The sequence below is a fragment of the Catharus ustulatus genome, chromosome 21 (genome assembly GCF_009819885.2).
Source record: "Catharus ustulatus isolate bCatUst1 chromosome 21, bCatUst1.pri.v2, whole genome shotgun sequence".
NCBI classification, from domain to species: domain Eukaryota; kingdom Metazoa; phylum Chordata; class Aves; order Passeriformes; family Turdidae; genus Catharus; species Catharus ustulatus.
In genome coordinates, this window is record NC_046241.1 from 10206964 (window position 1) to 10221218 (window position 14255).

The 14255-nt window shown below is 53.1% G+C and overlaps 1 protein-coding gene across 1 annotated transcript in view; it reads left to right on the top strand.

Moving 5' to 3' along the window:
- Nucleotides 1-483: 483 nt before the first annotated feature.
- The window catches only part of NEK6 (NIMA related kinase 6), a 47732-nt gene continuing 33960 nt past the window's right edge, over nucleotides 484-14255 (top strand). The window contains exon 1 of the mRNA XM_033077225.1: nucleotides 484-563. The gene's annotated coding sequence lies outside the window, so the exon portion shown is untranslated. The remainder of the gene's footprint in view (nucleotides 564-14255) is intronic.

Below are 14255 nucleotides of genomic sequence, written 5' to 3' on the forward strand. Positions count from 1 at the left end.
CGCTGGCACCATTGGCACTAGTGACACCACTGACAAAACTGGAGCAATTCCCTCGGTCCCCAGCCCCGCCGCACGCTGAGCCTCGCTTTGCCTTGTGTTTATTGCCAAGTTCGTGCTCACTTGTGAAAAAACCTGTTGAATTTCAAGTTCAGATCCAATTTATGCCGAGTACTCATACATGTCTTAACTTCCGGACTGAGAGTTTTCTATCCCAAAAACCGGACAGATTTTGGAGCCAAACGCGTTCAGGCCGGTCCGTGCAGGAACTCCGGGTCCCGCTCCGTGTCCCGCCCCGTGTCCCGCTCCGTGTCCCGCTCCGATCCGCGCCAGGTGCGGGGCCGCAGGTGGCGCCGAGCGCGCACGCGCCGCCCCCCGCGCGCGGCCCCCGCCCGGCCTGCGTGGCAGCGGCGGCGCGCGCGCCCGAGCGGCGGCGGCGGCGGCGCGTGCGCGGGAGCGCGGGGCGGGCGGGCGCGCGCGCGGCGAAGTTCCGTGCGGGACGCGGCGCCGCTCGCTCGGTCCTGCGGGGCTCCCGCGCCCCCCGCGCCGCCACCGCCGCGCCTCAGGTGAGCACACGGGGCCCTGCGCTCCGCCGGACCGGCCCAGGGGTGCGCCCGCCCGCCGCAGGCCCCGGCGCCGCGCGGGCAGCCCCGGCCGGGCCGCGGCACCGAGCGGGGGGCGGCGGGGGGGATCGAGCCGGGCGGGCCGGCGGGGGCCGTGCGGGAGCGGGGGCCGGGCCGCGGGGCCCGCACGTGCCCGGGCGGGAGCGGGGAGCGGCCGGAGCGGGGAGCGGCGGCGGGCGGGACAGCCCCGGCGGCCGGGCCGAGCGGCGGCCTTGCCACTCGGGCCAAGTTGGGACCGCGCTGCGAACACGAGCGGTTGTGGCTTCGCTGTGGCCCGGAGCCTTTAGGAGGTTTGGAGGGTTTTTCCTCTTTAGCAGCCGAGCACACGCGCCCGGAGGAGCCGTTCCGGCCCCGCTTCCCCCCGAGCCCGGCTGTGCTCGTTCGTCCCTCGGTGCGGGAGGCCCCGGGACCCTGCCCGGCTGCTGCGCTGGGCTCCCGAGGGCGCTCCGGCCATCCCCGCTCCGGCCATCCCCGCTCCGGCCATCCCCGCTCCGGCCATCCCCCGCTCCGGCCATCCCCGCTCCGGCCATCCCCCGGTCCCCAAAGCCGGGAGCCCCCCGTAACCCCAGTGCCCAGGGCTGCACATGGCTCTGGAGAAAGCACATGGCAGGGCTGAACTATCAAATACCATCTTTTCCTCCCCAGCGTGTTCCTCCCTGCGAAGTGTGATTTACGCTTGGTTAGAATAGCGGTGCGTTTCTGAGCCCATCTGTTTGTCTGCCTGTTCGCACACATGGAATATCTCTGCCTATGGTGATTGCCTATGGCATTATTGCAGGAGAAGTAGTTTGATAGGAAATATTGCAGCAATTAGAAGTCCGGTGATGCAAGTTCCTGACACATTGTGACTGTCTTGCTGTCAGTTCTGTGTCTCCTTTAAAAGTTCATTTTTTGTGAATCACTGTAAGCAACCGTTTAACTTCTGCATCAATTCTGCAGCGTTTACATTTGAGACATCTCTTGACGTTGAGTCAAACTTCACTTTTTTTTTTTTTCCTGTAGACGTTCTTTGTGACAGTCATATTCTGTTAAGCAACAACAGAAAAGAAGGAACTGCTTTTAGATAAGACTGTTGCTGCCTGTTTCCTCTGGCTTTGAGTCTTAGGGACCTAAAAAAAGGGGAGCTGTGAGAAACTTTGATTATGATGGAAAAAGAGCATCTTCTGTGGGAAGTGAGATTCTAGATGGAGTGTGAGTGACTGCTGTCACCTCTAAGGAATTGTCAGAGCAAAACCAAACTTTTCCTTTCTTAACACCTGTGATCTAGAAAATGTTTCTACTTGTTTTATTTTCCCCTCATTCCTCTGGAATTATTTCTTGACAAATAGGTATTTTGTGAGGATGGATGCATAATTGGAATGTGATTTTTTAATATACCTTTTCTAATTCTTCACTGTTCACTGGAAGAACACCAGATGAAGATTAAAAACTTAAACCCCAAGCCCATATCGGGCAACAGGGTTTTTTTTGCAGTACTTGCCCTCTGTGATCCTGTCTGAAAAGTTTTATGTCAGTCTATAACACTGAAATATCCATTGGAAATATTGAGCCTACACTGCTTTTTCTCATTTCTTGCAGTTATTGAGGCAGTACTGGAGAAAATAGTGAGAGATTCTGACGCTTCTCCTGCAGTGTTTTTGGGCTTTATTCACAACTACCTGTTGGTCTGAAGGGTTCTTGCAATGGCATGAAAGAGTTTTTTGTGTATTGAATGAGCAGTTGTTTACTCGGAGTAAAATGAGTACTTTTGTTTGAATGGGGGTAGGAGCCAGAAATGCCCATTGGGTTTTTCTCCTGCTCTGCCTCTGCTCTCTTAGCTGTAAAATGGGGGTGGTTACCAACAGGTACCCTTCCTGAGCACCTGCAGCTTTCTAGATCTGCAAAGGATTAATTAGTGGATGTATTTTAGCATCTTTTCTTCCTTTATGTGGTGTGAAAGATATTTGACCTCAAGGCTATGAAAAATGTATAACAACAACCAGCCTGGCAGAACAGACCAACCCCTGGGTAGGTGGGAGAAACCAAATGTAGTCAGTCTGAATTTAAAGCAAGAAAATGGTCTGTGACTGGAGGAGCAGAGAAAGTACAGGAAGATTTTAAAAATCAAGTTATGAAAGTGGGAATCTGGGGCTTGTAGGGCTTTTGCTTTGTCCTAAATGAAAGTTTAGATGGATCCCTAGGGTAAATGAATTTAATAGCCCAACTTGTGCTTTAGTTTTTGTCATTCTAACTTGCTTTTCTTAGAGGCTCTTGTTGCAAAAGATGTTGTTCATGGTGATCTTCAGCAAATGAGAACAGTAAGTACATGGAACCTCGTTTTAGAAGCTGAGCTCACCTTCACCACTGAACCAACCTGTTTCTAATTGCAACTTACAGTTTTACTGCAGCTCAGCACTTGTATAACCAAATAGTGGTCATGATGCTGTGTATGGTTTGAGCACAAAATTATGGTTTGGGAAGTTGTGAATGGCCATTCTGCCTGACACACACTCCTGCATTTCTCTTGGACACTCACTGAACCAGTCTGTTTAACCTTTTATGGGCTGATGGTGACTAATCCAGTGTGCACCTCCCCAGGTGCTTGACTGGGCTGTTTGTAGGAAATTATGTGGTATGTGTCATTGTGGCCAGTATAAATACAAGATGCAGGAAAATATCTTGTAATACTGAAGGCAAAAACTAAATAGTCATTCAGCTGAAATACAGTTTATGATGGCAGTGATAGCACTTGTGACTGAAGATGCTGGAGATGCAGCAGGAGGACGGTGACCTGCTCTGCTCCTGGCTGTTGGACAGGCCTGTGGCACATGCCATGAGCTGGACAGAGTGGCCTTTCCCAGTACAAAATCGCCTGTAAGTTAAAGCTTGTCTAAAATGGACAAAGTGAGCACTGTCCTGTTAAAGGCAGAGGCCTTGAGAGCAGCTTTTTCTGTCACCAAACTCTGTTAAGCTGAGTTTATTGTGCTCAGCAGCCCTGCTGCTCTCCACCGGCGGCTCGGGAGCGCTCCAGGAGATCAGAGCAGTTTATGTGCAGCTGGTGGGACCCTGGGAGGATGCTGTGTGTCAGCTCCAGGCAGTCCCAGTGGCTGAGCTCAGTCACAGCCTGCTGTGTGTGACACACTCCCGGGCTGGAGGCTTCCCTGCTGTTCCCAGGCTGCCATTCCCCATCCTGGGGGCTGCCTCAGCTCTCAGGGACTTGGTGTAAAACCCAGGAGCCAGAAGGAGTTTGGTTAAGGAAGGCTTGGCTCTGTGTGGCTGCTGGGAGGGCAGCTGGAGCTTTCCTTGCCCTTTGCCATGGTGGCACTGTGCAGGGAGGGGTCCAAGCCTGCTCTCAGGGACTGGCACGTGTGCCCTGGGAACAGGCAGCACCCTGTGTCCTTCCACTTGTGAATCCCGTGTTTCACTGCAGAGCTGTGTCTGCAGGTAAATGGAGGAAAATCTGGGAGGTGAAAGAAGAGTTCAAAGTGTTCAAACTGAGCGGTGATGTTTGCCCAGTCAGTATTTCTCTTTTTGAAGAAAAAAACCCAGAAGCCAAAACACTTGCATGCAGAATCTAGATTTAGGTCTGACTGAAAAGTCATAGTGCTTTGCGGAATTGCTGCAGTGTGTCTGAATTAAATAGGAAATTAAACTGCATAAAATACTTCAAAAATTTTTCTCACAGGTTTTGGGGGTGGTGAGGAGATGTGTGTTTCTATGCAGGACGAGGGAACTGAGGTTCTGACTGTGTGCCCAAGTGGCAGTTCTAGAGCCTGGAAGTGAAGCTTTGTTTAAAAACAGAAATGCACAGGAAGTTATTTTTAATAGTGCTATGAATGCAGAAGTCTGTGACGCTGTCAGATCTTTTTGCAGGCAGGTAAGTATTTTTCTGTCTTGGCGTATTTTTTATATGCACCTTGAATTGAATCAAGATTACTTCAAGTTCTAGCCTGTGCTAAGTGTTTAAACATCTGGACTTGCTGTAAGCACCATTGCTGTCCAGACTTGAGAACTCTCTTGGATTGTTTTCTAACATTTAAAGTACAGTAATTTCACGACCATAAGGCGCACCGGACTATAAGGCGCACCCCCCGGGAGCCGGCACATTTTGCAACTTTGTAGATCAGATAAGGCGCACCGGTCTATAAGGCGCACCGGGTTTTTTTTTTGCAGCGAGGCTCCGCCCCCAGCTCCTCCCGCACGCTTGCTGGTCGAGGCCCCGCCTCAATCCGGCAGCCATTGGCTCCCGGGCCTGCCTGTACCCGGCAGGGCCGGGCTATGCCCACCGCCGCTCCGTGCAGCATCCCCAGGGCCCCGCTGTTCCGGGAGTTCCCTGGCGCTCCGGGTGACCCAATGCCGGCAGGCTTGCCCCGTGCCGCCGCTGCCCCGATTCCAGCTGCTTGCCCCCTCCCCGCGTGGCAGCCGCTCCGATTCTGGCGGTTTTCCCCCTCTCCGCATGGCGGCCGCCGTGCTTCTGGGGGTTTTCGCCCCCCCCGCGCGGCGGCCGCCGTGATTCCGGGGGCTTTCGCCCCCCCCGCGCAGCGGCCGCCGTGCTTCTGGGGGTTTTCGCCCCACCCGCGCGGCGACCGCCGTGATTCCGGGGGCTTTCGCCCCCCCCGCGCGGCGGCCGCCGTGTTTCCGGGGGCTTTTGCCCCCCCCCGCGCAGCGGCCGCCGTGATTCCGGGGGCTTTCGCCCCGCCCGCGCGGCGACCGCCGTGATTCCGGGGGCTTTCGCCCCCCCCGCGCGGCGGCCGCCGTGATTCCGGGGGCTTTCGCCCCCCCCGCGCGGCGACCGCCGTGATTCCGGGGGCTTTCGCCCCCCCCCGCGCGGCGGCCGCCGTGATTCCGGGGGCTTTCGCCCACCCCGCGCGGCGGCCGCCGTGTTTCCGGGGGCTTTCGCCCCGCCCGCGCAGCAGCCGATCCGATCCCTGCGGCTTTCGCCCCCCCCCGCGCAGCAGCCGATCCGATCCCTGCGGCTTTCGCCCCCCCCACGCAGCAGCCGATCCGATCCCTGCGGCTTTCGCCCCCCCCGCGCAGCAGCCGATCCGATTCCTGCGGCTTTAACACCCCCCGCAAGGGAGCCGTCCCAATGTCGGCGGGCCGGCCCCGCGCGGGGGCGGCCCCGAAGCCGGCGGGTCCGCCCCGCGCGGGGGCGGCCCCGATGCCGGCGGGGAGGCGCCGATACCGGCGGGGGCGGCCCCGATACCGGCGGGTCCGCCCCGCGCGGGGGCGGCCCCGATGCCGGCGCGTCCGCCCCGCGCGGGGGCGGCCCCGATGCCGGCGCGTCCGCCCCGCGCGGGGGCGGCCCCGAAGCCGGCGGGGAGGCCCCGATACCAGCGGGTCCGCCCCGCGCGGGGGCGGCCCCGAAGCCGGCGGGTCCGCCCCGCGCGGGGGCGGCCCCGATGCCGGCGGGACGGCCCGCGCGGGGGCGGCCCCGAAGCCGGCGCGTCCGCCCCGCGCGGGGGCGGCCCCGAAGCCGGCGGGGAGGCCCCGATACCAGCGGGTCCGCCCCGCGCGGGGGCGGCCCCGAAGCCGGCGGGGAGGCCCCGATACCGGCGGGGGCGGCCCCGATACCGGCGGGTCCGCCCCGCGCGGGGGCGGCCCCGATGCCGGCGGGACGGCCCGCGCGGGGGCGGCCCCGAAGCCGGCGGGGAGGCCCCGAAGCCGGCGGGTCCGCCCCGCGCGGGGGCGGCCCCGATGCCGGCGGGGGCGGCCCCGATACCGGCGGGTCCGCCCCGCGCGGGGGGCGGCCCCGATGCCGGCGGGGGCGGCCCCGATACCGGCGGGTCCGCCCCGCGCGGGGGCGGCCCCGAAGCCGGCGGGGAGGCCCCGATACCGGCGGGTCCGCCCCGCGCGGGGGCGGCCCCGAAGCCGGCGGGTCCGCCCCGCGCGGGGGCGGCCCCGATGCCGGCGGGACGGCCCTGCGAGGGGGCGGCCCCGAAGCCGGCGGGGAGGCCCCGATACCGGCGGGTCCGCCCCGCGCGGGGGCGGCCCCGAAGCCGGCGGGGAGGCCCCGAAGCCGGCGGGTCCGCCCCGCGCGGGGGCGGCCCCGATGCCGGCGGGGGCGGCCCCGATACCGGCGGGTCCGCCCCGCGCGGGGGCGGCCCCGATGCCGGCGGGGGCGGCCCCGATACCGGCGGGTCCGCCCCGCGCGGGGGCGGCCCCGAAGCCGGCGGGTCCGCCCCGCGCGGGGGCGGCCCCGATGCCGGCGGGACGGCCCTGCGAGGGGGCGGCCCCGAAGCCGGCGGGGAGGCCCCGATACCGGCGGGTCCGCCCCACGCGGGGGCGGCCCCGAAGCCGGCGGGGAGGCCCCGAAGCCGGCGGGTCCGCCCCGCGCGGGGGCGGCCCCGATGCCGGCGGGGGCGGCCCCGATGCCGGCGGGGGCGGCCCCGATACCGGCGGGTCCGCCCCGCGCGGGGGCGGCCCCGATGCCGGCGGGGGCGGCCCCGATACCAGCGGGTCCGCCCCGCGCGGGGGCGGCCCCGATGCCGGCGGGACGGCCCGCGCGGGGGCGGCCCCGATGCCGACGGGCTCTCACTTCCGGGGTGGCAAATGTTGCAACTTTGTAGATCAGATAAGGCGCACCGGACTATAAGGCGCACTTCCGGTTTTGGGGGGAGATTTTAGTCAAAAGGGTGCGCCTTATAGTCGTGAAATTACTGTATTTCAGCAAAAAGCTATATTTTCTATTCTGTTAAAACAGTATATGTAGCTTCCAGTGTTAAGGTTTGTGACATGGCTTATAACATGGCACGATACAATAAATTGCAAATAATTTTACAGTGTCAGTACAATTACAGAAATTAAATTCCTAAATTATTTACTTCAGCTTGGTTCTACTTTAAGTGTCTGCTATCAGAGATTCCAGGCAGCGAGCAGCTGTCTGTCGCAGATGGGAGAGGAAAAAAACCCTTAGCTTCTTCCTTCTAAAAAGGTTTCCATATAAACCCTGTAGTAATGTAATCCAACCTTTTAGTCAAATTTGAGTTTCCTGTTACACGTTTAAGTGAACCGACAGCATTCTCGTATCTATTTGAAACCAAGTGGTGTAAGTGAATGCGACCCTGGGAATTTTGTACTCCAAAGCATTCTTGAAACCTCACAGATGCTTGTTGAGCAGTCAGATGTATTATTTATTGCATCTTTGGGGAAAAAAAAAAAAGGCTTTGCAGGTAGTTCATGACTTGTTGTAGTTTGCTGTGGTTTGCTAAGATCAGGTGGTATTGTCTGTCCTGTGCTTGTGCTGTGTTTCACCCAGGAAAATCAGGTAGTTTACAAACTATCAGCAAATCCACATTTTTAGTAGATCCAGGTGTAACTAAGTCTGAAAAAGAGTAGGTTTAAGGTTGAGTGTTTTCTGCTTGAGATGGCAGAAATGGAGGTTTTGCACAGAACTGCATGAAGTTTGGGATTAGAAATTGAATCTGCTGGTTTATTGTTCTATGAGCTAGTTCACCATGGCAATTATAAACTTATTAAAATAGTTATGACATGTCAGATCACAAAGTGCAGAAGTGGTGAGATTATTCTGTTTCAATGACAAAGTTGTTGCTGCTGTTGGCGTCCCGCTGTCTCCTTTATGGTGATTTCCTTGCTGTCTTTCTTGGTTTACTCCTCTGGGCTATTTACAGGAATTTTATAGTTCTTAAACTTTTTGTGCTTGTTTGTTTTGGGTGACTTTGGTCTCCATTTCTGGACTCCAACCTTTGAATTGTGCTTCACATGATGAATCAAAGTAGGTGCCAGCCTGTCCCCTGCCCTTGGACAGACCTTGGGCACCAGTCTGGACAGATCAATGCATTCGATTTAGGAAGGCAGTTAATGTTATCTCATCAAAGCATTGACTGGTTTGGTTTGGTGTGAAACAGTTCTCTCTTTGAAGCTGTTGAGTTTTCCCTGTCTGGGGTGCAGTGGTCTCTGCTCACCTCAGCTCCCCGGGGCTCCGTGTGGCTGCACCTCTGGGTGGGCTCATCTCTACCCAAGGTGTGACAGGCTTTTTGCTGAATTCAGCAGATGGATGGAGGGATTGTTTGTATAACATCAGTTGGAAATGGTCTGGAAATGTTGATTTCCCAAGTGTGGAGATGCTGCTGCTGTTGCAGAAGCCCCTTTTGGAAGCGGGACTGCTCCTGCTGCAGCACTGCTGGTGGTGGGAGGTGTGGGCTGTGGGCTCACAGCTCTCCCAGACCAGCCCTGAATGTGGCAGGAGGTGTGGGCTGTGGGCTCACAGCTCTCCCAGACCAGCCCTGAGATAAGGGCAGAGAATCCCCTGTGAGCGTTTTGCACTGCACAGCTCTTTCCAGAACGAGTGCCTGCCTGCAGAGTGTCCTCAGCAGGCAGGGCAGCTCTGCCAGCAGACCCGAGGGACCTTCCCGGGGATGTTGCAGTGTCTTGTTTCAGCGCATCCTCCCACCTTTCAGCACAGACACCCTTGGGTGCTGGGTGTGGTGGGACTCCCCAGGCTGTGCTGTCCCTCTGGGGGAGGCTGCTGCCATCCTGCTCCTCCACGCAGACTCTCCAAATGAATCACCATCTCCTCAGCACGTGGGTGCTATTGCAGGGACCAAAAACCAAAACCCGCACTATGACCCTGTCCCGGCTCAGCCTGCTGACAGAGCAGGTGTTGCTCCACACCCTGGGGAGGATTTGCAAGTCTTTCATTTTGCAGAGCTCAGTGACAGATCCTGTTCTCTGGTTACTTTTGTCGTTGGAAGCCCCCTTGCTGTGAGGTGGGCAGTATCCACCAGCCTGTTAAAAACTCCTGGTGGGCCTGGAGTGGAGGTGTAAGTCCCTGCTGGCAGGAAAGCTGGTGCTGGGTAGCTGGGGCTGCAGAGAGCTGGGCTGCTGGGGGTGGCACAGCTGAGCTTTTCACCCCTCTTGGTGGTGCTCACTTCCCACTCCTCCACTGTCTCCTGCCTCAGATGGTCCAGGATAATGTCAGTTCCAATTTTTCTTCTTTCCTTAGAGCCCATTGTCCCCTCTGACTTGGGAGAGTTTTTTCTTTACTTGGTGCTTTTTAAATTGTGGACTTGGAGAGGAAAGTCGCTGCAGATGGTGCAATAATTGGGGAATGCTGACCTACAGGATAGATGAGACCTTCAAAGCACATTCCATCAGATCCTTTCAGGAATTTCAGCTGAAGTGTCCTGTGCTGTTCTTAACCTTGTGGACACTTGCTGCTGCCATCCTGAAAAGGTGTGGGTTTTCTCCTTGCTGGAACATTTTGTTTCCTGCATAGGAACACCCTGAAGGTGAAGCCTCTCTTGGAGGGTTCATGGTGGGCTCTGTTTTTTGGGCACATCTCTGTCATTGCAGTGAGGAGACAGGGAGAAAAGCTTGTAGGTATTGTAAGGTTTCCTTCTCCCAAGAGTGGGGTCTCAGGGTACACAGACATCAAACATGAACACAAAAATTCCCTCCTATTTCATGAAAGTTCTGCTTCCTTTGTGCTGCTAGTGTTTCATTAGCTCTTCTATCAGAGTTGTAAAAAAATGAGAGTCTCAAGAATATTAAACTGTAACAAAACCCCCAAGAAACATTTTAAAAATACATGGCTGTATTTTAAGGAAGCAAGTAAGTCACAACCGAGTGTCTGCGTGCCACCCTTGAATCAGCTGGGAAGCCAAGGAGTGACTCCCAGCTGTCACTGTATTAAGAAGCAGTGCTGCCTTTTGTGGAGTCTGTATATACTGAGCTCAGGGCCCTGGAGTAAATATTCTTGCTGTGTGTTCATAATCATTCTCCTTAGAGTAAGCGCTTCTTGGGTGGGTATTACAAACCTGTTAATCTTTGTGGTATTTATAGGGTAATTTTTAACTCTCTTGAGCTCTTTACTTCCTTGTGGGTCAATTACTAAATTTATAACATTATGTCAGGTGTAAGAACTTTACCATCCAAGAGTAAACAGTGTTGGGGATGGTTCTCTACCTGTGTTTGCACTTAGTTCTTTGTGTGTTAAGGTATGCAATAACTTCTCTGTGACTGATTTATTGGGATTTCTTTTGGTTCCCCTGGTTTGCACTTTGAAGTGACTGTAATGTCTTATTTTAGCTTTTCTGCTTCATCACTAGTGCAAGAAGAGGGACTGTTCTGCTTTTGCATTTGCTTTGCCACGTGGCTTCCAACTTCCTGGTCAGGCATAGCTGCACCTGGGTTTTGCTGGACTTGAAAAAATATCTTTTGATGAGTAATAGTGTGTTATTCACAGGGATTAATAAGGTGCCAGCGTTGGGGAGGTTGGGAAAGAAATGCAGGGTGGGCAGGACTCTTGTTTCATGAGTAAGCTCATGGTTTTTAATAATCTGATACTATTGAGTTTATGCTTTAACACTGAAGCTTATTAGAGCAATAGAAAATTGTTACAGAGGGCAGAATACAGTGTGAAATGTGATTTGTCTCTTATTCAGAGCTTGCACATTTAGTTATAATTTTCTTGAAAGGTTAATTCCCAGCTTCTCTTCAGAACATTCTGTGCAGGCCTTTCTGTAGAGAAAAAAAAAATTGGACCCAATTTAAATAGACAAGTCTTGTGAATCCTGAAAGAATTTGGGCATTTAGCCCAGGAAAGGGAGAGTTCTCTGCAAGAACTTCATTAACCCTGTCTGTCATCAAAATAAGTAATAAAAGTAGCTCTGCAGACATCATAAAGAACAGATCTTTGTTTTACCCTGTGGCCTTGGTCTGCGAGGTGCTGGTGAGTGAATCTCGTTCTTTGAGGACAGCGTGGGAAGGGAGATGGAGATGTGCTCATACAGGGGTACAGAAGTGGGGATGGGAGTTCAAGAGCTGCATTCATTTTTGGGAAACTCGTACCATTGGTTCCAGATAGTCAGGAATGTGCAGGGAATCTGACTTGTATTTAGTAGCAATATTGATAATACAGTGTTACTTGGCAGAAGTTATTTTGGGGCGGAAAAAGCACAAATGGTATTTCTAGCATAGCTATTTTTGTAAGTAGAGAAACCTTAAATATTTTTATGTGGAGAAGAGTTTCTGCTTCCGTTTGGCTGCTGCTTGCAGGATCCAGATGCTGTGGAAGCTCTTCCTGTGATGCCAACATCTGGCTGCCTGCACATTTTGGGTAGAGTTTTATGAGGTGGCTTTGAAGTTGCTTTTGGATTTGAATCACATGAATCTTTGGATTGGCTGGGCTGCACAATTCTCAGCATCATTTCCTTTTCCTTCTGATTATGGGAAATGTAAATACTTCAAGCTGTTGTTCTGATGTTTTGAAGTTGGGGGAATATATATCTCTATTTTCCTCCATATTTTCCCACTGGATTTGAGACAATCTGAGTCTTTCATAGCCAGCAGCGTGGCTGTAGAGAGAGGCTGCATGAGCAGAGCTGGTTACAGCAGCTTTTGTGGATTTTGAGCCCATTGACATGGGCTTGCTCTTGTCTTTGATCTACCTTTCTCAAACATTTCAGAAATTACAGCAGTATTTGAGAAGTATTTTTGTGAGGTTTGCTTAATGCTTCTTGAGTGCGTGGAAGTGTTCTAATTAAAAGATATTTATAAGTGCTAAGTGGTGGCGTTTCCAATGACATATGTACATAGAGATTTATAGAAAACTTTAAGATTCAAAGTTGTATGTTTGTTAAACTTTCTGAGAATGGGCTGGGCTGAATGGATCCCACATGCAGGGTTTGGGACTGTAGCAGCAGAGCTGATCCAAATTTTGTTTTTGTACTTTGGATCTTAGTTGTGTTTTTATCTTCCTGGCTTAAGATGGTCTGTTCATTTGTGCTCCTGTGTGGGATGGGTGGGTACCAAAGGTGTCTGATAGGAACCCACTGTGGAAGCAGTTTGGGTTCTTTGTTAGGTCTGGTAGGAATTTATTTAGGGGCTGGTTTGGATGGAGGGGTTTCACCAGAGCCTCAGAGCATCCCATCTGCCCAAGTACTCTTTGTGTTGACAGGGGTTCCTCAGATGTTGCTGGAGAGTGGAGCTGTGTTTCAGCTGTCATTGTCCCTGCCTGGGGGCAGTGAGATGTTCCCTCCCGTGCCAGCAGCCAGCCTGGAACGGAGGTGGCAGTGCTGCTGCAGACACCGTGTGTTCATGGCTCAGGAGATGGGACTCATTTCAGTTAGCATTTAATGATGTGAAAATGTCTGGCAGTTCCTCTGAGCATTTATGTTATGAATATATTTCCAGCCTATATTTAATCTTCCCTTCATCAGAAATGAATGAATTCCAAGAAGGATAACAGAAGTGTTCTTAAATAATTTGGCTTCGTGTTTGAAAGCTTTATTGCATTATAAATTAAAACGTGAGCGTGTTGTTGCATGCTTGGTAAGCAATACAGAGAAATTCCAGGTAGGTTTGGTATGTGTTTATTTTTGACATGTGTTTCGTTAGCAGTGGGGGTGGCCTGAGACATCTGGCTCTAATGGTTCAAAGGTGATAAAAATGAATACAGTGAATTTTCTGGAGGGCTCAAATTTGCAACTGTGAGAATATAAATTAAGCTTGGCTTGTTGCTTTATCTGAAACACATCTAAGTGAAAACTGGTTGGGGAAGGATGCAACCTGCAGTTTCTGTACGTGGTCACAGTATCACCTCTCTCCAGAGCAAGTAGTGTCCCTTTAAATGCTGCTGACTGCTCTCCATCCTCAGGTTTGGATGTGAATATGTATTTGATGTTTACATCCTGCACAAACAGCACACATAAATATTTACATGGGCTGTTGTACTAGTAAATTGAGTGCAGTGAAAGAAGGGGTAGGAACAGTCCAGTTAAGCTGGTGAAAAGGAGCATTTACCTTCAAATATAAATCACCAAGTGCTCTTGGCACTGGTCCTGGAGCTGTTTAACAGGAGCCCTGTGAAACCATCCCTTGGAATGGATGGGTCTGCAGAGCATCTGAAATGTGTCCAGAAGACTTAGACAATTATGGTTTTTGGTTTAGGACCAAGTTCTAGGGAGCTGGTACTACAACACAGGAAAAAAACAACCAAACAAAACCAACCCTTAACTCAGTTAAAAATTTTTAAAGCGTAAAACTAAAATTAGAAGTAAACTACGTGGTAAGAGATGGGCACTTGAGATGTTCTCTCAAAAGTGTTCTATTAGCTCAAGTGGCAGAGATCCAGCCAAGCACACTGTGCCCAACCTTGCTATTTTCAAACCGTTGAACTAGATTTTCCCCCAAACTGCAAGACAGTATTTGAAGTTGTAATCTTGCTTGCTTAGAATGGGAGTATGGACCTGAGCAGGGTGTGGGTAGTGATTTGAAACAGAGTGGGATGTTTCATAGAGTTAATTATTGGCAGGAAGCATTTGTTTTATTGACATCCACAGAGATGACTCTGCATAGCTTTAAATAGTTGACTTAATGTCATTTTGCTTCTAGGTATGGAACAGTGAATTATGGTGTCTGTCACAGCATTTGTTTAATGAGTATCAGTTGTTGACATGGTATGAAAAAGCTCCAGGGCTTTTCAGCCATTTCACTAAAACATTCTCAGTTGGTGGATTTGGGGTCTTGGAGGAGCCCATCCCTTTACTGGCTGTTGAAAATCTGGTTTGCACAAAGTCTTAACAGAAACCCATCTGCTCTCAGGGTAAATCCAACCCTCTGGAATGTGAGGTGAGACTGAACAACCCTTCCCTGCAGTGGTCAGTGTGTTACAAAGACCCTCATCCTTTCCAG